Below are 27,764 nucleotides of genomic sequence, written 5' to 3' on the forward strand. Positions count from 1 at the left end.
CTTAAGTATTGCAGTCTAGTTGATAAAGTTGTTTCCCCTGGGGGCCTGGGGTATGGTGTATATACAGGAATTGAAAAATTAAGCATTAATAAATGGATGGCAGACGATGGTAGCTAGTTTTCTTATTGTTGGAATGATTGATGAGGTAATGCATTAGAATTGGAGACATTAGTAAGAACTCATGTTTAGCTTAATATAGATACAGATAGTAACATAGAGAAATATGAACTATAGAGAGACAGAGAGAGGCAGAGAGACAGAGAGATTAGTATACTCACATACGAGGGTCTAAAAGAAATGACGGGAAATCTCTGGCGGTCCAGTGGTTGTGACTCCTTGCTTCCACTGCAGGGGTCATGGGTTCCATCCCTGGTTGGGGAGCTAAGATCCCACATGCCGCATGGCAAAAAAAAAAAAAAGAAAGAAAGAAATGACACTACAGTAGCACTGGTCACACATGTCTTGGTTTGTGAATACCATCTCCTATAAAAGGAACCAGGGCTCCTTGGAGAAATGGCTGTTCTGGGACTCTAGCAGGAAATATACAAAATGAGCCTGGAGCGGGACTTCCCTGGCGGTCCAGTGGTTAGGACTCTGTGCTCCCTGTGCAGGGGGCACTGGTTCAAACCCTGGTTGGGGAACTAAGATCCCACATGCTGCACGGTGCAGCCAAAAAAAAAAAAAATTCTTACATTGGTGGAGGGGTATCAAAGGTGCACAAGAGCCAACTGTAAGAGCTCCCAATGGCCAACACTGGAACAAATTTTTTTTTACAGCTGTGTTTTAATTTTATTTATTTATTTATTTATTTATTATTATTATTTGGCTGCGTTGGGTCTTCGTTGCTGCGCGCAGGCTTTCTCTAGTTGCGGCGAGCGGGGGCTACTCTTTGTTGCGGTGCACGGGCTTCTCATTGTAATGGCTTCTCTTGTTGCAGAGCACAGGCTCTAGGCGTGCAGGCTTCAGTAGTTGTGGCACGCAGGCTCAGTAGTTGCAGCACGTGGGCTCAGTAGTTGTGGCGTGTGGGCTCTAGGGCATGCAGGCTTCAGTAGTTGTGGTGCACGGGCTTAGTTGCTCCGCGGCAAGTGGGATCTTCCCAGACCAGGGATAGAACCCATGTCCCCTGCGTTGGCAGGCAGATTTTTTTTTTTTTTTTGAGTATCAACACAAAATTTATTGAAACTAATGTCGATGTTCGTATAAATTCACTTTTTAAAAGTCTGGTACAATGCTTGTGAGCAAGAACATCTGTATCCTGCAACACTGAACATCTTTCTATCCAAACTTGGCAAATAGGCCACATAAACACTGTTCTAGTTGGTGGGGAAGATGAAACTGGATTGCAGATGCACCATCAGTTGTAAAGGAAAGATAGTAAATGCCAAGCAATACATTGTCCTCAGAAACAATACATTATTATTTTTTACTGTCAGTTTGCCCTTCTTTGTAGGCAAGCCTAAGCGTGGGCTTGGTAGAAAGGCTAAACATTGATAGAAATTGCCAGATAAGGTATTTTGACTAGTTAGAATTCACCACTTTACATGATTAACTTACTTCCTTGGGACTTTAACATGTATCCAAAGTATGATGGTAATTAGGTGAAGTAAGGCAGGAAGAGATTAGAAAAATAAGCAGAGGAGCTTGGATTCTCAGAGGTGGGTTTGCCATGACAGGGGTCATTCGTGTTAGTATATGGAGCATAATCAATGCTCTGTGTTAAAGTATCTGCTGTTTACAGCATGTGTTTGGAAAAGGTGCTTTCTGTAATTTACGGGGAAAGTACTGGATTATTGGCAGGCAGATTCTTAACCACTGCGCCACCAGGGAAGTCCCCAAAACTGGAACAATTTGAGCCATAACATAAATAAGAAGTACCGGATTACAACCCAAAGTATAAAATAGATATCCATGATTCCATAGTGATATAAAAATTATAGAATAAATTAATTATTGGGGGAGAAGAGACAGATCTCCTTTGCAGAAGGATTCCAAATAATTTACGTAGACACTCTGTGCTCAGGGTGGAACATAACTCCCTACTCCGTAAGCATGGGCTGTGCACAGAGACTTCCTTCCAGAAAAGACAGTACGGACAGAGGGGAAAAAAAAATAACTTTCCAGGGACTTTCCTGGTGGCGCACTGGAAAAGAATCCACCTGCCAATGCAGGGGACATGGGTTTGATCCCTGGTCCAGGAAGATCCCACTTGCCGCAGAGCAACTAAGCCCACGTGTCGCAACTACTGAAGCCCGCCCACCTAGAGCCCATGCTCCGCAGCAAGAGAAGCCACTGCAAGGAGAAGCCCGTGCAACACAACAAAGAATAACCTCCGCTCGCCACAACTAGAGAAAGCCCACGTGCAGCAACGAAGACCCAATGCTGCCAAATAAGTAAATAAAATTTAAAATCTTAAAAAAATAGTAATAATTTCCAGTGGAGAAACCTGACAAACACCACCTGAGCCAAATGATCAAAGTCAACACCAGCAGTGGTGAGCTGTGTTGACAGTATGTATCCTTGATATGATGTGATGAGAAGGGCACTTTACCTCTGTGGTCTTCCTCCCAAAACCCACAAACTCAGTCCAACCACGAGAAAAACATCAAGGAAATTTCAATAGAGGGGCGTCCTTCAACATACCAGACCAGTCCTCTTCAAAACTGTTACGGTCACCCAAGAAAAGCAAGTCTGTAAACTGTTACAGCCAAAAGCAGCCTAAGGAGAGATGACAACTAAATTCAGCATGAGGGGACTTCCCTGGTGGTCCAGTGGTTAAGAATCCACCTTCCAATGCAGGGGACGTGGGTTCCATCCCTGGTTGGGGAACTAAGATCCCACATGCTGGGAGGCAACTAAGCCCACGCACCACAACTATTGAGCCTGTGCACTCTGGAGCCTGCACGCCACAACTAGAGAGCCCACGCACCGCCATGAAAGATCCCACATGCTGCAACTAAGACCCGACACAGCCAAATAAACAAATAAATTTTAAAATAAATAAATAAATAAATCATTCTCCTTTAAAAAATAAAATAAAATAAAATAAAATAAAATAAATTCAGCATGATTTCCTGGGTGGATCCTGGAACAGAAAAAGGACATTAGGGAAAAAGCTAAGGAAATGCAAATAAAGTATATATTTTAGTTAATGATAATGTATTAATGTTGATTTATTAAATGTAACAAGTATACCATACCAATTTAAGATGTTAATAATTGGTGAAAGTGGGTGCCAGGTACACGGGAACTCTTTGTATTAATACTACCTTCTCAATTTTCCTGTAAATTTAAAGTTACTTAAAAATATAAAGTCTATTGAAAAATGTATGGGGAATTCCCTGGCGGTCCAGTGGTTAGGACTCTGTGCTCTCATTGCTGAGGGCCTGGGTTCGATCCCTGGTCGAGGGAACTAAAATCCCACAGGCCACGCGGTCCAGCCAAAAAAAAAAAATGTATGTATACAAAAATGAGACGTTCATGGATAAAAAGATGCTATTGAAGTGGCAATTTAGCATTTTTATTACCTTTTGAATTAAAACCAAAGAATCACAGTATGTTTACTAGTTGTATGAGAAAATCCCAATAACTCTCATGTTAAAAGACTAAAACACTCCATATAAAGTATAAGTTCCTCATAATTTATAAGTTTATTTTTAACTATTGGTGGCAAAGGAATAATCTTTGCCTTGTTTAGATAAAGTATAAGTGAACTGGGAAGCTCATTTTTTAAGACTTGAAACTCAAAAGTATTTTGTCCTTGCTAGTCTCCCAAAACCTCCTGTCAACCTGAAATATAGAACTTTTTCTCATTTTTGGTCTTAGCATATGTAAGGGATAAATAATTGATTAGCATGGGAATTCTGGGAATATATTCAGCTTATGTTCAGCACTAAACTGTTTTTAAATGTCCTTAGGCATCCACCCAAAATGTACATCAAAAGGATGTCAGTTGGAATTCGGAAGTGAAGTGACATTGTGGATTAGAATTATGAAACGTGAAATGCAACAAGAGGAATAGCAGTTGTCAGTTTCACTGCCAGTTAAACAGTCAGTGTACCTTGCTAGTCTCAAAAAGATTCTTTGAACGTCTCTCTGGTAAGACCATAGCCTCTTTGAGGATAGAATCTTTCTTTGTAATTTCAACAAAATCTGGTTGAGAGCAGAAACTTGAAAATGCATTGAAGAATAAAGTATGATTTAAAATTTTATTATGATAACACTTAACAATGAGATCTAATAACAATAAAATTTTAAGTGTACAATACAGTATTTTTTAAATAAATTTATTTATTTTTGGCTACATGGGGTCTTCGTTGCCGCGTGCGGGCTTTCTCTAGTTGTGGCTGGCGAGTGGGGCCTGCTCTTCGTTGCGGTGCGTGGGCTTCTCATTGCAGTTGGCTTCTCTTGTTGTGGAGCACGGGCTCTGTAGCATGCAGGCTCAATAGTTGTGGCTCGTGGGCTCTAGAGTGCAGGCTCAGTAGTTGTGGTGCATGGGCTTAGTTGTTCTGTGGTATGTGGGATCTTCTCGAACCCCTGTCTCCTGCATTGGCGGGAGGATTCTTAATTACTGCGTCACCAGGGAAGTCCCTACAATGCAGTATTGTTAATTATAGGGACAATGTTGCAAGGCAGATCTCTAGAATTTATTCATCTTGCAAACTGACATTTTATGCCCATTGATTCACAATACACCCTTTTCCCCTTCCTGCAGCCTCTGACAACCACCATTCTACTCTCTGATGCTATGAGTTTGACTGTTTTGGATAGTGTAAGTGCAACAATGCAGCATTTGTCCTGTGACTGGCTTATTTCACTTAGCATAACATCTTCAATGTTCATCCATGTTGTCACACATTCTGAATTTCCTTCTTTTTAAAGGCTGAATAATATTCCATTATATCATTTACTTTATCCATTCATCCATCCTGGACATTTAGGTTGTTTCCACATCTTGGCTATTGTGACTAATGCTGCAATGCTGCAATTCTGAATTCCCAGAATTCCTGTGCTAATCAATTACTGACATGCTGATATCTCTTCAAGATCCTGATTTCAATTCTTTTGGCTAAATACCCAGAAGTAGAATTGCTGGATCAGATGGTAGTTCTATTTAAAATTTTTTGTAACCCCTCCACACTGTTTTTCCATAATGACTGCACTACTTTGTGTCCCCACTGGCAGTGTACAAGAGTTCCCTTTCTCTACATCCTCACCAACACTTATCTTTTTTTTTTTTTTTTAATGGCCATCCTAACAGGTGTGAGGTAATACCTCATTTTGGTTTTGATTTGTATTTTCCTGATGATTAGTAATATTGAGCATCTTTTCGTATACTTATTGGCCATTTGTATGTCTTCTTTGGAAAAATGTCTACTCAACTGTTTAGCTCATTCTTTTTAAAGCTTCACAACATTGGTCTTGGCAATTGATCTCTTGGATGTGACACCAAAAGCACAGGCAACAAAGCAAAAAGAGACAAGTGGGATTACATCAAACTAAAAAGCTTCTTCACAGCAAAGGAACCAATCAATAAAATGCTGTGTCAACCTACAGAATGGGAGAAAATATTCGCAAACCATATGTCAGATAAGGGATGAATTTCCAAAATATGTAAGGAACTCCTATAACTCAATAGCAAAAAAAACTAATAATTTTTTTAAAATTTTAAAATTTATTTATTTATTTATTTATCTTGGTTGTGTTGGGTCTTCATTGCTGCACTTGGGCTTTCTCTGGTTGTGGCAAGCAGGGGTGACTCTTCGTTGCACTGCGCGGGCTTCTCATTGCAGTGGTTTCTCTTGTTGAGAAGCACGGGCTCTAGGTGCGTGGGCTTCAGCAGTTGTGGCACGTGGGCTCAGTAGTTGTGGCTCACGGGCTCTAGAGCGCAGGCTCAGTAGTTGTGGTGCACAGGCTTAGTTGCTCCTTGGCATGTGGGATCTTCCCAGACCAGGGCTCGAACCCGTGTCCCCTGCACTGGCAGATGTATTCGTAACCACTGTGCCACCAGGGAAGTCCCAAAAAAGGATAATTTTTAAAACTTGAATTTCTATACATTTATGAAAGAGTGATCTCTGTCTGAAAAGTTTTCCTTCATAAAATTATTATTTATTTTTAATTTTTATTTTATATTGGAGTATAGTTGATTAACAATGTTGTGTTAGTTTCAAGTATACAGCAAGGTGATTCAGTTATACATATACATATATTTATTCTTTTTCAAATTATTTTCCTATTTAGGTTATTACAGAGTATTGAGCAGAGTTCCCTGTGTTACACAGTAGGCCCTTGTTGGTTATCTATTTTATATATAGTAGTGTGTACATAGCAATCCCAAACTCCTAGTCTATCCCTCCCCACCACCCAAAATTATTATTTTTCATCCGGAGCTAAAGGTTCCGGGCCCCACTCTGGGTGTAACTGAATTAACACCGTGAACATGAAGAGCCTCAGTTCCCACATGCTCATGAGACAACTCAGCACCTTTTATTCTCCCCAGCCCCACTCACTCCCCAGGGAATTTCTGGGATCCATCAGGGTTGGGTTATGTCCTTCTGCCCGGCTTTCTTCTGAGGTATCTCGCCCTGGCCTTTGCTACTCGTACCCTTCTTGGGTACCCAGCCCGACTGGATCCTGCTGTCCTCTGCAGGTGGCTGCAACGAGTCCTTGGAGGACCAAATGTGCAGACCGTAGAGGATGGACCTCCCACCAGTTTTGTGATTCAGTCTGTCACCTGGTCCTTAGAGCCTCCCAGCTCTCAGACAGAGCCTTTGGAGAGCACATCTATTCCCCTGTGGGGCCCTACCCCCTCAGTCAATAGTGACGGGGCGGGGGCGGGATAAACTGGGACTGACATACACACACTACTATATACAAAATAGATAACTAGTAAGGACCTACTGTACAGCACAGGGAACTCTACTCCATACTCTGTAATGACCTGTATGGGAAAAGAATCTAAAAAAGAGTGTGTATACGTATATGTATAACTGACTCACTTTGCTGTACACCTGAAACTAAGGACGTTATAAATCAACTATACTCCAATAAAACTTAAAAAAAAACCAGTGATGGTGACGTGCTTACCCATCCTCACTTTATCCTCATTCTGCCCATTCTCCTCAGGCATCCACGCACCCCACCCTTCATCCCCCACCAGCCCCCAGACCAAGGTCTCTGTTCATACCAGTTCATGCCAATAGGGCCCCTGGAGGAATTCCCAGATGCCCATCCTCCATACTCTGAGTTCTAGTTTGAGCTTAGCCAGGACCTACCATGTATTCCTAAAGCAAAGTCTTACTTTCTAGTTATGCTGGAGGAAGGGAGACTGGACTAGCTCATATCAGTGACCTGTACTCACCAATCACTAAGTCTGCACTGAACCTGCCATATGCAGGATTTCACTGAAAGCACAGGGAGCGGTATGAAGACGGGAGGTCCCCGCACAAGGCTTTCGTAGTAACTGCTCAGCTTCTCAATCTTTCAGTTACTTTCTCAGGAATTAGCAGATGCCCTGGGACAACAGTAGGCCTACAGCTGGTTGCTCCTCCTTCGGTTCAATTGTTGCATAGATCTCAGCCCCATAAGTCCACACTGTGCAGTGAGCTCCCCTGATGCCTGTAAGCAAAGTATTCTTATATTTTGTGCAGCTTTTCTAAATCTTCTCAGTGAAAGAGTTGTTCCCCATGATTTAGTCTGCCATTTTCAGAAGATATCCAATTCAATCCTTAGTAAAATTCTACTCTTCCCACATAATCTAATAGTAAAAAACAAATGAACAAACAAACAAACAAAAAAAGCTTCTGTTAAAAAAATGTCATTTTCTGTTTCTTTACTTATTGGTAAAGATGCTATTAAAACACATTCTAAATAACTGAGAAGTAAGGCAGATGGCCAAACAAGATAAAGGAAAAGATCTGGTTAATTCACAAACTGTAGAGTTAGTCTGAACAATGGGGATAAAAGGAACAGTCCCCGAATTAGGCTGAATAGACATTCTCCCTTTTAAAAGGCAATCCCATTTTCAGCATTTATATATATATATATATTTTTAAATTAATTTATTTATTTAATTTTGGCTGTGTTGGGCCTTCGTTGCTGCACGTAGGTTTCTCTAGTTGTGGCGAGCGGGGGCTACTCTTCGTTGCGGTGCACGGGCTTCTCATTGTGGTGGCTTCTCTTGTTGCGGAGCACGGGCTCTAGGCGTGCGGGCTTCAGTAGTTGTGGCGTGAGGGCTCAGTAGTTGTGGCTCAAGGGCTCTAGAGCGCAGGCTCAGTAGTTGCGGCACACGGGCTTAGTTGCTCCGCAGCATGTGGGATCTTCCCGGACCAGGGCTCAAACCCACGTGCCCTGCATTGGCAGGCAGATTCGTAACCACTGCGCCACCAGGGAAGTCCAGCATTTATCTATTATGTCCTCCCCGAAACAAATTTCTCTTTATGCAAAGCATAAAGTAATCAGGTATTTCATCAAGAGGGACAGAACTTGTTTTTCGCTTCCTCGATGACAAGTGGGTGTGCACACCATTTGTCTCACAGGAGGGGGAGGTAGCACCAGGCTGAAGGTGCAAAGCCAGGATGGTGACCTCATCAGAAAGATTATGGCCAAGTCAGGGATCAGTGCTAAATCCATCAGTCAACCTGGGCAAGGGCAAGTCCGTCAGAGTGGACACGAGCTAAGGATGTGAGATGGCCTTGGCAGTCAGCAGGCCATGGTGCCTGGGGGGAGGTCAGCAGACCTGGAGAGGGCCACAGCAGCTGGAAGGGTCTGGTGAGACCTTGTAACTGGGGCAGTCTGCTTTAATTTCCTTCTTGTCCGGAGCCAGCCTCGTTCTCAACAGGACCAGCCCAGTGGAATGCAGGGGAAGAGAATTTCACACTGGTTTCTGTGGGCAGGGAGGGAAGTGGAATTTTATCCCTCTCCTGACAGAGGCAATTACAGCCTCCAGAAGCAAAGCCCAGGCGGTATTTCCCCAGAGCTGATCCTATTTCTCTCCCCGGGTTGACAACTACCTCAGGACAGGGATAATGGTTGTTGATAATATCTGCCACTGTGCTGATTTGAAACTAAAAGAGGGATTAAATGTTCAAGCAGAAAAGCATAAGGAAAAAAATCAAGACAGGGTTGCAGGCTTCTGTCTGCCTCAGATAACCACGGCTGAGTCTGGGTTGTGCAACTGAGAGGCTAACACGCCTTCTCTCCTGGATCCTGGAAGGAAATGGGGTAGATCAAGGGCTCCCCACTCTCCCGGGCTCCCTGCCTCATCTACCTCAGTCATAGCACCTCTAAATGAAAAGGCCACGTACTGACCCTGTCATGAACTGGGCCTTACCCAAAGCAGGAATTCCTTTTAAAGCATCAACTCATTGACAAGACTCTGCTTAAGTACCATCAATGTCAGAAAAACTGTTAGGGGGTTCCTTTTAATTTCATTTTACTCTGTATTAAAACACATGCATGGAATTCCCTGGAGGTCCAGCGGCTGGGACTCGGCACTTTCACTGTCGAGGACGCACGTTCAGTCCCTGGTCAGGGAACTAAGATCCCGCAAGCCACGCGGATCGGCCAAAAGAACAAACAAAAAACGACAACAGCAACAAAAAACGCATGCAGAACAAAAGAGTACGCTGAACAGGGTAATTCTCCATCCTACCTCAGTCTCCTCCCTGTGGAACCATTGTTGTATTTTTAAAATATTTATTTATTTATTTTTGGCTGCGTTGGGTCTTCGTTGCTGCGCGCGGGCTTTATCTAGTTGCGGCGAGCGGGGGCTACTCTTCCTTGCTGTGCGCGGGCTTCTCACTGCGGTGGCTTCTCTTGCTGCGGAACATGGGCTCTAGGCGCGCGGGCTCTGCAGTTGTGGCTCGCGGGCTCTAGAGAACAGGCTCAGTAGTTGTGATGCACGGGCTTAGTTTCTCTGCGGCATGTGGGATCTTCCCGGACCAGGGCCCGAACCCATGTACCCTGTATTGGCAGGCGGATTCCTAACCCCTGCACCACCAGGGAAGTCCTCCATTGTTGTGTTGTAGCAGGAGGGTTTTGTACATGTGTTCATATGCGTGTAGCACCCTTCCTTAAACCAGCGCCATACACACCTTTTTTTTTTTAATGCATATGACAACATAGTTCTACGTTAAGTTCCTTTTTGAGCACTCCAATTGACAGAAAGTTGTACCTAAAATTGAACTGGAATTTCCGCAGATTTCAAACGGTTAAGTCCTTATTTGGGCTTCTAGAACTTTACAGAATGAGTTGAACTCTTCTACACAGTGATGGTTCTGCCAAGAATATCAAGACAGCGATCTTCTCTCATTTATCTTCTCCAACCCTCTGTAAGCAGCTCCTTGCCCCTTTTCTGTTTGTTCATCCCTGTTTTCCTTAGATCTTAAGCATAAAGATGAGATCATTAGGCAACATTTAAGTTAGCTCCTGATTTCTGCTTTTCTAAATATACACAACACCTTGCCTAACCTGTCAATTCCTTCCCTGGATTAGAAGGAATAAGAATAAAGAATTAAGTAGTTAAAGAATGACTGACTCTCCTACCCCAGCTTCTCCTAAGTAAATTTGCGGGTGAAGCCTGAGGAGGCAGGCGGATTACGTGCGCAAGAGAACAGCCAATTGCAGGCAGGCCACGTGAGCAAGACAACCGGCAAGGAAGATTGGGAGGAGTCAGCAGTCCTGCAGCAATGGAAAGATGGCGAAGAATCTGACCTCCTGCCTTAACGATTAACTGAGATTTTTTCCCTTTAAAAATTGTCCTGGGGCTTCCCTGGTGGCGCAGTGGTTGAGAATCTGCCTGCCAATACAGGGCACACGGGTTCGAGCCCTGGTCTGGGAAGCTCCCACATGCCGCGGAGCAACTGGGCCCGTGAGCCACAACTACTGAGCCTGCGCGTCTGGAGCCTGTGCTCCGCAACAAGAGAGGCCGCGATAGTGAGAGGCCTGCGCACCACGATGAAGAGTGGCCCCCGCTCGCCGCAACTAGAGAAACCCCTCGCACAGAAACGAAGACCCAACACAGCCATAAATAAATACATAAATAAATAAATAAATAAATAAATAAATTTATTTATTTAAAAAAAAAATTGCCATGGCTGAGCAGAATCTTTGGAGTTGGTCTCTGGACATAAGTCCACCTTCTCCCCAGATCGCCGGCTTTTCTGAATAAAGCAACTTTCTTCTCTACTGAAGCTTGCCCCTCGAGTTATTGGCTGTTGAGTGGCCAGCGGCAGAACCTGCATTTGGGTACACCTCTATCACTCCCATCACCCACCCCTTTACCACATGATTCATTTCTGGCCAAAATATTTTGAGTTTCTTTATTCCTCATGTGGCATTGTAGAACTAAAATAATTGTACATATTTCTTGCCAAAGAAAAACATTCAGAGTAGTAAGCTTGCTTGGAATTAAATAAAATGAGTTAATTGCTTTTGTGAAAGGTTTGTTTTTGCCATTATAACTTTATTATGCCATTACATAGCATATATTATGCTATCATAGCATTAGGTTATAGATGGTTACCTTCTGAAGACTCTATCTCAATTACCCGAGTTTCACTTGCATAAATAAGTCAAATACTCATGTGATTTTTTTGCAGCTGCAAAAGTAAACTTTCAAAATCAAGATAACTTTAAAAAAAAGTGTACAGTGTATCTCCTAAAGCAGAAAAAAGTTTAAATACATTTTGTTCTATAGCATGTTTATAGATACTATCAAATTTTCGTATTGAAATGCAAATCAATGGATTCAATTGAAAGACAATTTAAATCCCCAGCTATATAAAATCTCTATGAACTGGAAATCATTTAACTGTAGGGATTAATTTGGCTCTCTTCCTCAGAGTTTTGAAAATGGAGCTTCGACAGGGTCTCTATTTATGAAAGAATTCGTGCTTCGACATAAAGATCAAAACACAAGATTGCAGGAAATATTTTAGGACTTTCCCAAATTCTTAAAATGTGTGTGCAAGGAAGAAAAACACTGGATCTGAGTCAGGAGACTTTGGTTTGTATCCCAGATTTACCTCTTGTTAGTTTTTTATCTATTTGAGCTGCAATTTCCTCACAATACCATTATCTGCATTATATCATTATAACCAGTATTTAGTGAGCATTTACTATATGCCAGGCACCGTACTAAGTGCCTTACACAGAACATCTAAGTAATCTACACATCAACCGCATGAGGATCATACTCTTATTAACCTGTTACAAATGAGCAACAGGCTCAGAGGGGTTAACTAGCTTGCCCAAGGTCACACAGCCCAAAGTGAGGGAGTGGGAATTCACAGGCAAACAGTCTGGGCTTCCCCACCCCCAACTCAGGGGTATTTGGGGGGATAATATTTTTTAAGTGCTTCCTTGCTTGTGTTTCCTTCATTCTATTCTACACATCTTCCTTTAAGACACTTATGGAATCTTTCTTTTTTAAAAATCTCAACTGGCTCTTGATTTGCACATGTTAAACTCTGCACTTCTAACCTGGCATTCAGCATCTTTAAAATATGCTCCCACTCATCTCTCTAGACTATCTCATAGAGACGTACCCTTGTGCTGCCCCTTGAACCCGAGTCGTGCTTTTTCTACTGTTCCCTTTCCTCTGACCAAAAGGCCTTTCTCAAGGCCCATGCTTTTGTGAAGCTAGATTATTCCTGTCTGGAGGGATTTCTTGCCACCACGCCTGGAAATCTTGTGGCAGGGACTGTGTAATTCATATTATTTCCTTAAATACACTGTCACGTAGAGTTCTTTGTGTACACGAATTATCTCCTTTCATATCCTATAAGATGGTAGAAAACAATGTACAGCTCTTTCTATAACCATCACAGGAACTTGATGAGTGTTTCCAGAAGACAGGGATTGCTGGCTTTTTTGGGAAGTGGAATGGGGAGGGATTTGTGGCCCCAGTGGGGGTGAATGAACAGCCTTAGAAGTATCACTTCTACTTTGTTTTGCCAACAAAGGAAAGCTGTTAAGCCTCAGGCCATAAAGAATCACAAGCCAGTCCTTGGGCTACATTGCATTCCAACTTTACCTGGGGGCGTTGGCGGGGTGGGGGGAGGTAGAAAACCTGAGCTCTTCTCCAGTTCCAGGACTGTCATTCACTAGGATCTCTTTCAGCCCGTCTTGAAACCAGCATTTGACCCTGTGGTTTTAGGTCGAACGGTTTATGTAATCGAGTTAATAACGGCACCCGGCAGTCAGAAGTACCTTTGCATTTTTGGTTTTTTGCAGTACTCCTCATAAAGCTAATATATTTAAATTGCTGTGAAGTAGACAACTGAGTGTCCCGTCATCTCTTTACAATAAGTGTTCAGAGTCCTTTAGCAACTGGAACGGAGACAGAAAAAAAAAATTCCTTAAAATGCGGCCTCACACAGACAACACTGCCTCCTAGTGTCTAACATAGGTACTGCCTCACATCCGCGGACAGGAAGCCACTGTGGGTTGGAGACGGAGGTTTTGGAGCAGGTGTGAGTGAGTTTTTACCCGCCAGCAGAAACCTTAAGGACAGTGAAAGTTTCATCACAAAATGGATCCCAAGCAAGGAACTTTTGACTTTTCACAACCAAGATTCAAACCAGGTCTTCCAATTCATATCCCTTCCTGAGCCTGGCAGGTAGGGGTGAGATCGCAGGAGCTGTGGCAGAGGCATGCCCCATATAAAGGCATTCACTTTTCTCAATGTTTAAAGTGTCATGGGAGCCCAAAAACACTTCAGAGGACCACATCAGACGCTAAGTCATCAGTTTGCACTTAAACGATTCTGCGTGGGAGAAAAGAGATTTTCTTTCTCTTGGAGTTTCTGTTTTACTTTAAGAGGTTCCCAGAGCCAGTGAACTGAGCTCCAGAGTTTGCAAATACAGACTACTTGTTTTCCCAGACACACGGGAACCGCAGACACGGTACACGGAACTTGTGTTCCGGTACACGGAACTTGTGTACCGCAGACACACGGCAGGGTTAGGGATACTGTGGTCTTGTAACCAGGATGTGTGACTGGTACACACAGGGTTCCACACTTAGGAAGGTCCCACACTTGGGTCAACATGCTGATGCTATCTTGAAATTCTTAATACTTTCGGAACCATGGCTCCCACCTTTTCATTTTGCACTGGGACCTGCAAATTATGTAGCTCGTCGTGCATTTGATAGAATTTTCTACCTTTCTGTCTTTTCTCCCCATTTCTTGCCCCTACTCTATGTTCTTGGCACCATGCTACGCCCTAAGCCTTGCCAGGAAAAAGAGAGTCTCGATGATGGTGGTCTGGACCCATCTTTTGATTCTCAACCCCAGCCTCTGAGACTAGGAGTCTGTGTCTTCTTTTGAAGTGCACCTGCCACGGTCACCCCACAACACGGACAGTGAAACCCAAACATCACAGTTTGGACCCATCATCTTTTTTTTTTTTTTTTTTAATTTTATTTTTGGCTGTGTTGGGTCTTCGTTTCTGTGCGAGGGCTTTCTCTAGTTGTGGCAAGCGGGGGCCACTCTTCATCGCGGTGCGCGGGCCTCTCACTATCGCGGCCTCTCTTGTTGCGGAGCACAGGCTCCAGACGCGCACGCTCAGTACTTGTGGCTCACGGGCCTAGCTGTTCCGCGGCATGTGGGATCTTCCCAGACCAGGGCTCGAACCCGTGTCCCCTGCATTGGCAGGCGGATTCTTAACCACCGTGCCACCAGGGAAGCCCTCCTTTTGATCACAAATTTCCTTGTACAACTTGTCATATCCTCCTCCCTGCCCACATCTGGCAGGTTTCTGTTCTCCTGTATGACTGTCTACTTACCTACCTACCAACATCCTATATTCCTCCTACCTACCTGCCTATAAGATCACACACCGAACACCACCTATGTACCAGGCACTACTAATAGCTTATACACACATGCCCTTCAGTCTTCAAGGCCAGTAGTTTATTTCTTCATTTTCCACTTGAGAAAACTGAAGCTTACAGAGAGGTTAGGTAACCTGATGGAGTTGGAAACATCTCAGATTCTTCTGAACCCAAAGCCCGTACTTCTTCCTCTACACCAGTGGTTTTCCAAGTGTGGTCCCCAGAGCAGCACCTGGAAATTGGTTAGAAATGGAAATTCTAGGCCTCACCACCTCAAACCTATTGAATCTGAAACTCTGGGGGTGGGCCCAGAGTCAGACCAAACTGTGTCTGAACAAACCCTCGGGGTGACTCTGAGGGACACTCAAGTTTGAGAACCACCATGTTGTATCCCATCCCCGTCTGCCTTCTCTACATCCTGCAATTGGCAACCAAGATTTTGGACCCTCCGATGGTCCCTAAACTGAATCATGCCCTCTTCACTCCAGCTCCATCAGAATATAAGTATCACTGCAAAGGGCAGATTGTATCCTGGCTCTGGGTTCCTGCCGTTTTGCCTTCTCTCTCCCTGTGCCTTTTCAAGTAGCATATCCCAAACCCAAATCATCTTTTCCCCTCCTCAAACATGGCCCTTCCTCACTTCTTCATTTTGGTTAATTATTTCACTTCTTTACCATATACTCAAATGGAAATCTGAAGTTCTCTTTACCTTTTGTTGCCTTTGCTACCCCATCTATATCATCTTATAAAATCTTTCATCCTGCTCTTCTAGCTGTAATACCAGTTTTCTCAGATTCTTATTACTTCTAGCCTTTTAACTCTAGAATGTCTGTAAGAGTCGTTCTAAAGAGCAGTTCCTGAGCCCACCCATCAGATATAAAAAATCTCAGTCCTTTGGTCTCTCCCTGCCCCACAGCTCTTTATGTGTCTCTTATGGCACCTTCCTTGAATTGTAATAATTTGTGTGCTTGTCTGGAGTGATGGCACAGTAAGAAAATGAGACTGGTTTCCAGAAGCCATTCAATATAATCAGCTTTAGTTTTTAGTTGTTTTTTTTTTAATGTAGTCACATCAGCTGGCTGATTAGACATCTGCCATTGGAAGAGAATTTGATGGGCATCACCGATATTTTTGCAGACCAATAACGAACATCCCCAATGACCCAGAACAAACTCCCAGTAACCCAGAAACCACTTTTCAGTGACCGCATTAAGAAAAGCTCTACAGTTGAAAGCAGAAAGCTTTTTAAATGACCATAGAACCACCTTTGGAAAAGTTGCCTTAGGGCCAATATCAGAGGTAGACAGATTCTCAGTATTAGGGCCCTAATGACACAATTACCACCACCCTCCTCATTTAGTCTGCTTCATTAAGCCCTTGGTTTCCATTAACTAAATCCAGTCCTTTTGTTGCTGGTTGAGGTAATAAATAGTGAATGGCACCTTTCTCCAGCCACCCATTTGATTAGCTTAAAATGACCTCATACTAGTTTTACATACTAGCATGACTCACACTGATGTCATTAGATCCTGCTAAGTGACTGTTGATTCCCCATGGCAATCAGCACCTTCCCAAAAGCTTCAGCAGAGAAGATTATTAAAAGCCTTTTGCTCTAACTTTTTTTTCTTCTGGACGTTGTACAATAAGCTTTAGCCTTGAGGTAATTGTCTCTGTTGACATATTAAGTCTTTAATTTTCAGTGTCTTGCATGCAAACAACTTGTTGAGAATGAGCCACCCTTACATTTCCAGTTTTGAGTGAAAGCCACTTTCTAAGACTAAATGGAATAAAAAATCTAAATCCAGGAATCAATTTTCTCTGGTTAGAGAATATTAGTCAGTGTTTCAGTTCATGAATTATTAATAATAACACCTGACATTTGTATCGCTCTTCTCATTTCATCAAAACACTCTCATGTGTATTATCTCATTTGACCTCCCAATAATCCCTTCAGGAAGGTGGGTAGGCATTGTAAGCTCCCCTGTTGACAGCAAGGATGAGTGAGCTGATCAGGGTCAACTAAATAGCAGAAGGTCAAGTAAGTAGCAGAAGGAGAACCCCAGTCTTATGTCTACTTATGGAAGAGGTTGACACTAAGAAGTCTAATTATCAGTAAGCAATAACTTAAAAAAATTTTTTTAAAGCGGACTGGCGATCCTAGGAAATAGAGGAAACAGGAGGTAAGAATAGGAAGAATGAGGTAAAAGGGGAAGGAGAGAAAAGAAGGAGAAAATTTTCTATTAATGGACATCAAATCTCAAGCAGTTTCAAATTTACAGCCTCTTCTTTTTACAGAAGACTTCCGGATTTAAATATTACCGTAGAGAAGAGCTAGAATTTAAATGGTGGAGATATTTTTTTTTAAAGTTAAGAACTGTGAAATCAGAGAGATGAAAGCATGCATATGAGAAAAGAATATCTCTGTTCAACAGCCAGAGTCAAGCTGACCTTAATGGAAAAAGATTCCTATGCTAAATGAGGTCCCATCCATGGTCTTTACATTCCTAGCTGCTCCCATCTCTTCCCTACTGGTATTAACCTGCTGTCAGGTGGAGAGAATAGCCTTCCACCCACACTTCAACTGTGGCTTATTTCCCTCTGACTTAATCCAGCCCATTCTGGCCCATGACCCAGCTGAACAGACGCATCATGTGTTTGACTCTCATGTGAAGACTCTTTGTAAGGCTGATTTGGAAATTTAAACAAAATTAACGATTTGGTACTGGTGTTGATGGTGAAATATTTTTAAATAATTTGTGGGACTTCCCTGGTGGTGCAGTGGTTAAGAATCCACCTGCGAATGCAGGGGACATGGGTTCGATCCCTGCTCTGGGAAGATCCCACATGCCACGGAGCAACTAAGCCTGTGCGCCACAACTACTGAAGCCCGCACGCCTAGAGCCTGTGCTCCGCAGCAAGAGAAGCCACCGCAATAAGTCTGCGCACCGTGACGAAGAGTAGCCCCCGTTTGCCGCAACCAGAGAAAGCCTGTGCACAGCAACGAAGACCCAACGCAACCAATAAATAAATTAATTAATTAAAAAAATAAACCCAATCTGCTAACAAGTGCAGACTGACAATTTAAAAATAAAATAGGGGAGGAGCTTCAAGATGGCGGAGGAGTAAGACGCGGAGATCGCCTTCCTCCCCACAAATACATCAGAAATACATCTACATGTGGAACAGCTCCTACAGAACACCTACTGAACGCTGGCAGAAGACCTCAGACCTCCCAAAAGGCAAGAAACTCCCCACGTACCTGGGTAGGGCAAAAGAAAACAGGAAAAACAGAGACAAAAGAATAGGGACGGGACCTGCACCAGTGGGAGGGAGCCATGAAGGAGGAAAGGTGTCCACGCACTAGGAGCCCCTTCACTGGCAGAGACGGCGGGTGGCGGAAGGGGGAAGCTTTGGAGCCACGGAGGAGAGCGCAGCCACAGGGGTGCGGAGGGCAAAGCGGAGAGACTCCCGCACGGAGGCTCGGCGCCGACCAGCACTCACCAGCCCGAGAGGCTTGTCTGCTCTCCCGCCGGGGCGGGCGGGGCTGGGAGCTGAGGCTCAGGCTGCGGTCGGATCGCAGGGAGAGGACTGGGGTTGGCGGCGTGAACACAGCCTGAAGGGGTTAGTGCGCCACAGCTAGCCGGGAGGGAGTCCAGGAAAAGGTCTGCAGCTGCCGAAGAGGCAAGAGACTTTTTCTTGCCTCTTTGTTTCCTGGTGCGCGAGGAGAGGCGATTCAGAGCGCCGCCTAAACGAGCTCCAGAGACGGGCGCGAGCCACGGCCATCAGCACGGACCCCAGAGACGGGCATGAGACGCTAAGGCTGCTGCTGCCACCACCGAGAAGCCTCTGTGTGAGCACAGGTCACTCTCCACACCGCCCCTCCCGGGAGCCGGTGCAGCCCGCCACGGCCAGGGTCCCATGATCCGGGGACAACTTCCCCGGGAGAACGCACGGCGCGCCTCGGGCTGCTGCAACGTCACGATGCCTCTGCCGCCGCAGGCTCGCCCCGCCTCCTCCATACCGCTCCCTCCCCCCGCCTGAGTGAGCCAGAGCCCGCGAAGCAGCTGCTCCTTTAACACCGTCCTGTGTGAGCGGAGAACAGACGCACTCAGGCGACCTACACGCAGAGGCGGGGCCACATCCAAAGCTGAACCCCGGGAGCTGTGCGAACAAAGAAGAGAAAGGGAAATCTCTCCCAGCAGCCTCAGGAGCAGCGGATTAAATCTCCACCATCAACTTGATGTACCTGCATCTGTGGATTACCTGAATAAACAGTGAATCATCCCAAACTGAGGAGGTGGACTTTGAGAGCAATGATATATATATATTTTTTCCCCTTTTCCTCTTTTTGTGAGTGTGTATGTGTATGCTTCTGTGTGTGATTTTGTCTGTATAGCTTTCCTTTTACCATTTGTCCTAGGGTTCTGTCTGTCCTTTTTTTTTTTATTACTTAAAAAATTTTTTTCTTAATAATTATTTTTTATTTTAATAACTTTATTTTATTTTATTATTTTATTTTATCTTCTTCTTTCTTTCTCTCTTTTTTTTCTCCCTTTCATTCTGAGCCGTGTGGAAGACAGGCTCTTGGTGCTCCAGCCAGGCATCAGGGCTGTGCCTCTGAGGTGGGAGAGCCAAGTTCAGGACACTGGTCCACAAGAGACCTCTCAGCTCCATGTAATACCAAACAGCGAAAATCTCCCAGAGAGCTCCATCTCAACGCCAAGACCCAGCTCCACTCAACGACCAGCAAGCTACAATGCTGGACACCCTATGCCAAACAACTAACAAGACAGGAACACAGCCCCATCCATTAGCACAGAGGCTGCCTAAAATCATAATAAGGCCACAGACACCCCAAAACACACCACCAGACGTGGACCTGCCCACCAGAAAGACAAGATCCAGCCTCATCCATCAGAACACAGGCACCAGTCCCCTCCACCAGGAAGCCGACACAAGCCACTGAACCAACCTTAGCCACTGGGGACAGACACCAAAGACAATGGAAACTACGAACCTGCAGCCTGCAAAAAGGAGACCCCAAACACAGTAAGTTAAGCAAAATGAGAAGACAGAGAAACACACAGCAGATGAAGGAGCAAGGCAAAAACCCACCAGACCTAACAAATGAAGAGGAAATAGGCAGTCTACCTGAAAAATAATTCAGAATAATAATAGAAAAGATGATCCAAAATCTTGGAAATAGAATGGAGAAAATACAAGAAATGTTTAACAAGGACCTAGAAGAACTAAAGAGCAAACAAACAGTGATGAACAACACAATAAATGAAATTAAAAATTCTCTAGAAGGGATCAATAGCAGAATAACTGAGGCAGAAGAATGGATAAGTGACCTGAAGGTAAAATAGTGGAAATAACTACCGCAGAGCAGAATAAAGAAAAAAGAATGAAAAGAATTGAGGACAGTCTCAGAGACCTCTGGGACAACATTAAACGCACCAACACTCAAATTATAGGGGTCCCAGAAGAAGAAGAGAAAAAGAAAGGGACTGAGAAAATATTTGAACAGATTATAGTTGAAAACTTCCCTAATATGGGAAAGGAAATAGTTAATCAGGTCCAGGAAGCACAGAGAGTCCCATACAGGATAAATCCAAGGAGAAACACGCCAAGACACATTAATCAAACTATCAAAAATTAAATACAAAGAACAAATAATAAAAGCAGCAAGGGAAAAACAACAAATAACATATAAGGGAACCCCATAAGGTTAACAGCTGATCTTTCAGCAGAAACTCTGCAAACCAGAAGGGAGTGGCAGGACATATTTAAAGTGATGAAAGAGAAAAACCTACAACCAAGATTACTCTACCCAGCAAGGATCTCATTCAGATTTGACGGAGAAGTTAAAAGTTTTACAGACAAGCAAAAGCTAAGAGAATTCAGCACCACCAAACCAGCTTTACAACAAATGCTAAAGGAACTTCTCTAGGCAGGAAACACAAGAGAAGGAAAAGACCTACAATAATAAACCCAAAACAATTAAGAAAATGGTAATAAGAACATACATATCGATAATTACCTTAAATGTAAGTGGATTAAATGCTCCAACCAAAAGACATAGACTGGCTGAATGGATACAAAAACAAGACCCATATATATGCTGTCTACAAGAGACCCACTTCAGACCTAGGGACACATACAGACTGAAAGTGAGGAGATAGAAAAAGATATTCCATGCAAATGGAAATCAAAAGAAAGCTGGACTAGCAATTCTCATATCAGACAAAATAGACTTTAAAACAAAGACTATTACAAGAGACGAAGAAGGATACTACATAATGATCAAGGGATCAATCCAAGAAGAAGATATAACAATTGTAAATATTTATGCACCTAACATAGGAGCACCTCAATACATAAGGCAAATACTAACAGCCATAAAAGCAGAAATCGACAGTAACACAATCATAGTAGGGGACTTTAACACCCCGCTTTCACCAATGGACAGATCATCCAAAATGAAAATAAATAAGGAAACACAAGCTTTAAATGACACATTAAACAAGATGGACTTAATTGATATTTATAGGACATTCCATCCAAAAACAACAGAATAACAGAACAACAACATTCTTCTCAAGTGCTCATGGAACATTCTCCAGGATAGATCATATCTTGGGTCACAAATCAAGCCTTGGTAAATTTAAGAAAATTGAAATCGTATCAAGTATCTTTTCCAACCACAACACTATGAGACTAGATATCAATTACAGGAAAAAATCTGTAAGAAATACAAACACATGGAGGCTAAACAACACACTACTTAATAACCAAGAGATCACTGAAGAAATCAAAGAGGAAATCAAAAAATACCTAGAAACAAATGACAATGAAAACACAACGACCCAAAACCTCTGGGATGCAGCAAAAGCAGTTCTAAGAGGGAAGTTTATAACTGTACAAGCCTACCTTAAGAAACAAGAAACATCTCAAATAAACAACCTAACCTTACACCTAAAGCAATTAGAGAAAGAAGAACAAAAAACCGCCAAAGTTAGCAGAAGGAAAGAAATCATAAAGATCAGATCAGAAATAAATGAAAAAGAAATGAAGGAAATAATAGCAAAGATCAATAAAACTAAAAGCTGGTTCTTTGAGAAGATAAACAAAATTGATAAACCATTAGCCAGACTTAGCAAGAAAAAAAGGGAGAAGACTCAAATCAATAGAATTAGAAATGAAAAAGGAGAAGTAACAACTGACACTGCAGAAATACAAAGGATCATGAGAGATTACTACAAGCAACTCTATGCCAATAAAATGGACAACCTGGAAGAAATGGACAAATTCTTAGAAATGCACAACCTTCCAAGACAGAACCAGGAAGAAATAGAAAATATGAACAGACCAATCACAAGCACTGAAATTGAAACTGTGATTAAAAATCTTCCAACAAACAAAAGCCCAGGACCAGATGGCTTCACAGGCGAATTCTATCAAACATTTAGAGAAGAGCTAACACCTATCCTTCTCAAACTCTTCCAAAATATAGCAGAGGGAGGAACACTCCCAAACTCATTCTACGAGGCCACCGTCACTCTGATACCAACACCAGACAAATGTCACAAAGAAAGAAAACTACAGGCCAATATCACTGATGAACATAGATGCAAAATCCTCAACAAAATACTAGCAAACAGAATCCAACAGCACATTAAAAGGATCATACACCATGATCAAGTGGGGTTTATCCCAGGAATGCAAGGAGTCTTCAATATACGCAAATCAATCAATGTGATACACCATATTAACAAATTGAAGGAGAAAAACCATATGATCATCTCAATAGATGCAGAGAAAGCTTTCAACAAAATTCAACACCCATTTATGATAAAAACCCTCCAGAAAGTAGGCATAGAGGGAACTTTCCTCAACATAATAAAGGCCATATATGACAAACCCACAGCCAATGTCATCCACAATGGTGAAAAACTGAAACCATTTCCGCTAAGATCAGGAACAAGACAAAGTTGCCCACTCTCACCACTATTATTCAACATAGTTTTGGAAGTTTTAGCCACAGCAATCAGAGAAGAAAAAGAAATAAAAGGAATCCAAATCGGAAAAGAAGAAGTAAAGCTGTCACTGTTTGCAGATGACATGATACTATACAGAGAGAATCCTATAGATGCTACCAGAAAACTCCTAGAGCTAATCAATGAATTTGGTAAAGTAGCAGGATACAAAATTAATGCACAGAAATCTCTTGCATTCCTATACACTAATGATGAAAAATCTGAAAGTGAAATTAAGAAAACACTCCCATTTACCATTGCAACAAAAAGAATAAAATATCTAGGAGTAAACCTACCTAAGGAGACAAAAGACCTGTATGCAGAAAATTATAAGACACTGATGAAAGAAATTAAAGATGATACAAATAGATGGAGAGATATACCATGTTCTTGGATTGGAAGAATCAACATTGTGAAAATGACTCTACTACCCAAAGCAATCTACAGATTCAATGCAATCCCTATCAAACGACCACTGGCATTTTTCACAGAACTAGAACAAAACATTTCACAATTTGTATGGAAACACAAAAGACCCCGAATAGCCAAAGCAATCTTGAGAATGAAAAATGGAGCTGGAGGAATCAGGCTCCCTGACTTCAGACTATACTACAAAGCTACAGTAATCAAGACAGTATGGTACTGGCACAAAAACAGAAATATAGATCAATGGAACAGGATAGAAAGCCCAGAGATAAACCCACTCACATATGGTCACCTTATCTTTGATAAAGGAGGCAAGAATATACAGTGGAGAAAAGACAGCCTCTTCAATAAGTGGTGCTGGGAAAACTGGACAGGTACATGTAAAAGTATGAAATTAGAACACTCCCTACCACCATACACAAAAATAAACTCAAAATGGATTAAAGACCTAAATGTAAGGCCAGACACCATCAGACTCTTAGAGGAAAACATAGGCAGAACACTCTATGACATAAATCACAGCAAGATCCTTTTTGACCCACCTCCTAGAGAAATGGAAATAAAAACACAAATAAACAAATGGGACCTAATGAAACTTAAAAGCTTTTGCACAGCAAAGGAAACCATAAACAAGACGAAAAGACAACCCTCAGAATGGGAGAAAATATTTGCAAATGAAGCAACTGACAAAGGATTAATCTCCAAAATTTACAAGCAGCTCATGAAGCTCAATATCAAAAAAACAAACAACCCAATCCAAAAATGGGCAGAAGACCTAAATAGACATTTCTCCAAAGAAGATATACAGATTGCCAACAAACACATGAAAGAATGGTCAACATCATTAATCATTAGAGAAATGCAAATCAAAACTACAATGAGGTATCACCTCATACCGGTCAGAATGGCCATCATCAAAAAATCTACAAACAATAAATGCTGGAGAGGGTGTGGAGAAAAGGGAACCCTCTTGCACTATTGGTGGGAATGTAAATTGATACAGCCACTATGGAGAACAGTATGGACGTTCCTTAAAAAGCTAAAAATAGAACTACCATATGACCCAGCAATCCCACTACTGGGCATATACCCTGAGAAAACCATAATTCAAAAAGAGTCATGTACCAAAATGTTCATTGCAGCTCTATTTACAATAGCCAGGACATGGAAGCAACCTAAGTGCCCATCGACAGATGAATGGATAAAGAAGATGTGGCACATATATACAATGGAATATTACTCAGCCATAAAAAGGAACGAAACTGAGTTATTTGTAGTGAGGTGGATGGACCTAGAGACTGTGATACAGAGTGAAGTAAGTCAGAAGGAGAAAAACAAATACCATATGATAACACATATATATGGATTCTAAAAAAAAAAAAAAAGGTCCAAAGAACCTAGGGGCAAGACGGGAATAAAGATGCAGACCTACTAGAGAATGGACTTGAGGATACGGGGAGGGGGAAGGGTAAGCTGGGACAAAGTGAGAGAGTGGTATGGACATATATACACTACCAAACGTAAAATAGATAGCTAGTGGGAAGCAGCCGCATAGCACAGGGAGATCAGCTCAGTGCTTTGTGACCACCTAGAGGGGTGGGATAGGGAGGGTGGGAGGGAGGGAGATGCAAGAGGGAAGAGATATGGGGACATATGTATATGTATAACTGATTCACTTTGTTATAAAGCAGGAACTGACACACCCTTGTAAAGCAATTATACTCTAATAAAGATGTTAAAAAAATAAAAATAAAATAAAAATAATTTGTACGGAATATTTGTCTTTTTAGGGTTTCCTGAAGCAGCCTGGCTGGCTGGCAAGTAATTATCAATCCATTATTCAACTGTTTATTGAGCATTTATTTTGTTTTCTGCACGGTGATATGCACCAGTTATAAAAGCTTAACATTTGACAAGTGCCTCACTCGTTTCTAAAGCATGTTTGTGGCAGCGGGGAAGGGGAGAGATAAATCAGGAGTTTGGGATTAACATATACCCACTATTATATATAAAACAGATAAACAACAAGGGCCTACTATAGAGCACAGGGAACTATACTCAATATCTTGTAATAAACTATAATGAAAAAGAATATGAAATAGTATATATATGTATTAATGTATAACTGAATCACTTTGCTTTACACTGGAAACTAACACAACATTGTAAATTAACTATACTTCAATGAAAAAAAACCTTAAAAAATAAAGCACGTTCATACTCATTTTCCCACTTACTCTCATAACCTCTGAGATGGGTGGACAGCATAAGTATTATTCTCTCCTTTTGGCACGTGAAGAAAGAGGTGAAGGATGAAGGGACTTGGCTAAAGTCCCTATTTGCCAGTTAATGACCAAGATATGCCAAGATATGACCATTTCTATCGACTTCCACTGCCTGGGTACTTCACCTAGAAATGTTGTTTTGTTTTTGCTTGGTTTGTGAATCATGGAATCTTTATACATAAGGGGGATGGGGAGGAAACTGCAGACTCTTGTTTCAGAGTGAAAGACCGGATAAATTGTAACAGAACTTTAACCCAATTTGTAGACAAATTTGTAGGGTAAATAGGAAATGATAATCTGAGAAATGAGTAAGACTATATTAGCATGGTTACTGAGGATTGGAAATTGTGGGAGTACACGTTTCAGTTTATTGTTTTTCATTTATACTTGTCTGTTTGGATATAACATACATTCAGTACAAACAGTTCAATGAATTTTTATAGTGTGTGCAATGGAGTAATCACCACCCAAAACAAGATACAGACTATTTCCAACAACTAAGAATGTTCTCTTAGGTTCCCTCCCAGGCACTACCCCACCCTCCTCCACCCAGAGCTAGGAGCTATTCATAATTCTGTAACATGAGTTTTGTCTCTTCTTCACCTTCATATAAATGGAACCAGAGGGTTTATACTTTGGTTCAGCACAATCCCTGTGAGATTCATCCAAGTTGTGTGCAGCAGTGGTTTGTCCTTGTTAACTGTTGTGTAGTATTCCACGAATGACTACACCATTATTAATTTATCCATTGCAAGGTAAATAGGCATTTGGGTTATTTCCAGTTTTGGGTTATTATAACAAAGCCACTATGAGCATTTTCGTACATGTCTTTGGAGGATATATGTAGTATTAATCTTGGATATATACATACTTGGGGATAGAATTGTTGGGTCACCTGGTAGGCATACATTAACATTAATCAATACTGTTAAACAGTTTTCCAAAGAGGCTGGACCAATGCACGCTCACACCAGCAACGTACGAGATTTCTAGGTGTTGCACAGCCTCCCTACACTGGTTAACGCAGCTAGAGGCTTGATCTCACTGAGCTGTGATCATTTCAGCAAGCCTGGGGGTGATGTTGTGTTCTTTCAACAAAACACACCTAATTTCAGGTTTTCCTGATAATAGTTTATCTGTGCCATTTATACTTGAGGGTCAGTTTTGCTAAATAGGAAATCTTTGGCTCACAAGAATTTACTCCATTTTCTTCTGGTATGAAGTGTTACTGCCAGAAGTTTAATCATAATCTCATTTTATTTCTATTTCTTCTTTCATGTTAGCAGCCATTGATACACAATGCCAAGATCCCTTAATTTATTAGAGTTTGCAAAATAATGATATTCTAATTTTATCGTTCATTTTAATGGACAAGCAGAAATGATTTTATAAGAAAGCTACCCCTCATCTACTATTAAGTAACCCATTAGTAAAGTTCATACAGGAAAGTGAGGAAAAATGTTTATTTCCTTTTATTTACTGACTTTCCAAATATTGGTTTCCTGCCATCCTCAGATGACATCCTCGTTGGGTCTTCATTTCTGCGCGCAGGCTTTCTCTAGTTGCGGCGAGCGGGGGCTACTCTTCGTTGTGGTGCGCGTGCTTCTCATTGTGGTGGCTTCTCTTGTTGCAGAGCACGGGCTCTCGACATGTGGGCATCAGTAGTTGCAGTACGCGGGCTCAGTAGTTGTAGCACATAGGCTTAGTTGCTCTGCAGCATGTGAGATCTTCCCGGACCAGGGATTGAACCCATGTCCCCTGCATTGGCAGGCGGATTCTTAACCACTACACCACCAGGGAAGTCCCCATGTTTTAAATATGATCATGAACTCATGGATTTAAGCATATTTGATGGGTTTTAATTTACTGTAGTTCTTATCTTTATTGAAACTCAAATCGTCCCACCTTTGGCCAGTGGGGGCCTCCTTAGGTTGACTCTTAAGTTCTTTGCCATATCTCTAAAGTCTTTGATAGCTTTTTTGCTTTCTAGTATGAGAAGATATTTGAGGCTTATCTTGTACACTTCCTACCCCAGCCCTGAACCAGGCATTTCACCAGGAAGCTCAGATTTATTTTAACAGGGAATGGTTTTTCAAGACTATGATCTGAGAACGAGGCATGTTTTTTGCTGCTGGGTTGTTCAGTTTTTTACATTGGACAGATCTAGGAATTATATAAA

At 42.2% G+C, this 27,764-nt stretch overlaps 1 protein-coding gene across 2 annotated transcripts in view; it reads right to left on the reverse strand.

Moving 5' to 3' along the window:
• The window catches only part of XRCC2 (X-ray repair cross complementing 2), an 86,124-nt gene that overhangs the window by 36,786 nt on the left and 21,574 nt on the right, over positions 1–27,764 (reverse strand). The window lies entirely within an intron of this gene.

The sequence above is a fragment of the Balaenoptera physalus genome (genome assembly GCF_965194825.1).
Source record: "Balaenoptera physalus genome assembly, chromosome: 8".
Lineage (NCBI taxonomy): Eukaryota > Metazoa > Chordata > Mammalia > Artiodactyla > Balaenopteridae > Balaenoptera > Balaenoptera physalus.